Source organism: Antrostomus carolinensis, unplaced genomic scaffold (assembly GCF_000700745.2).
Source record: "Antrostomus carolinensis isolate BGI_N321 unplaced genomic scaffold, ASM70074v2 scaffold11500, whole genome shotgun sequence".
Lineage (NCBI taxonomy): Eukaryota > Metazoa > Chordata > Aves > Caprimulgiformes > Caprimulgidae > Antrostomus > Antrostomus carolinensis.
The window spans coordinates 156-1,552 of record NW_010287758.1 but is presented as its reverse complement, the minus strand read 5'-3'; positions in this window follow the sequence as shown (position 1 = coordinate 1,552).

Genomic DNA, 1,397 nt, shown 5'->3' with positions numbered 1-1,397 from the left:
CTGTAAATTAGAAATTCACTATTCAATACTAGAAATGCTATATAAAAAAAAAAAAAAAGGAAGCATGACGTCCAAAAGCTGTCAACACCACAAATTATTCTAAGTCTGACATTCAGACCTCATGCAAGTTAGCAATGAAAACAGAAAAGAAAATTTTTGAAATATAAGCAAAAGGTCAATACAAACAGTAAGGTTCCATCAAGCAGAAACAAGTGTCAGAGACACTAATTTCTTCCCAGGATCTCAACTACCTACCATACTTTAAAAGCCAATAAAAGAAATAGCAAACACTTCCCTGAATGCATATTCTACAATTGCTCAGTGAGTCCATATTGTGATACAAACAAAATGATCAAACATCCATACAGTGCAATGTCAAAACACTTGATTCAATTGTTAACTCTGGCTGTTGTTGTAACTACACTGCAGAACAATGAAATGCAGTGTTACCTAAATGCATGCACACATATACATACACACGTATATAGAGCACTGTGGATACCCACATATCAAAACTTCAGGAACAAATTGGAGCAAAAGCTTGATTAGGTAATAAGAAAACATTCCATCAGCTTTTGTAAATGACTCTATGCAACAAAGTATTTCAGCACATGGAGACAGCTCTTCAGAAACAGGACCGTGTTTTGGTGCAGCCATCCAGCCACAAAATTACAAACTGAAGGCTAACACCTTAATCTGTAGCTACACAAGTCATCCCTACTCTTTCCAAAATATATTATGGCTAAGCTGAAACATGGAAAACAGTTAACATATTCTGTTACTTTTGCATTTACTGGATGACTGTTGATTTTCACAGCATACAGAGAAAATGGAAAAATCATCTTGGATCAAATGAGAATGAGCCTTAAATCTATAATCTGTGAAGACAACTGTCGAGAATTCAAGTTCTCACTATGCTAACTTTTTCTTTCATACTTTAAGCTAAAAGAGGTGCAGAAGGCAATTTATAATTTAAAAGTCAACATCTAATTTTTACTTATTCAACAAAAAAATAAGCTTAAGTGGATGAACCTTAATTTGCCTCCTCTGATCTTTATTTTCTAGTTATTTTGGTTTTGCTCAAGTGTAAACATTGGTAATTCTAATGAACTTGGGGATTCTTGGTGGGGTTTTTTTGTTGCTGTTTGCGTTTTTTGGTGGGTTTTTTTAAACAAACAAAAAGCCAAATACAGTAAAAGAAAGTATTGTAAAGAGATAGTCCTCATTTTTACTGTGGTATTAAAATGTTTGGCAGGAGGGATCACATAATCAACCCCTTATATTTGTTAATTATTACTCTTAGTTTAATGAAAAATGTAAATAAAGAAGCCAACTTCTCAGTCCTTGGTAGAAGGACAGTGTAAGCAGGTAATTATGTCTAGTCATGTGCTTGAATT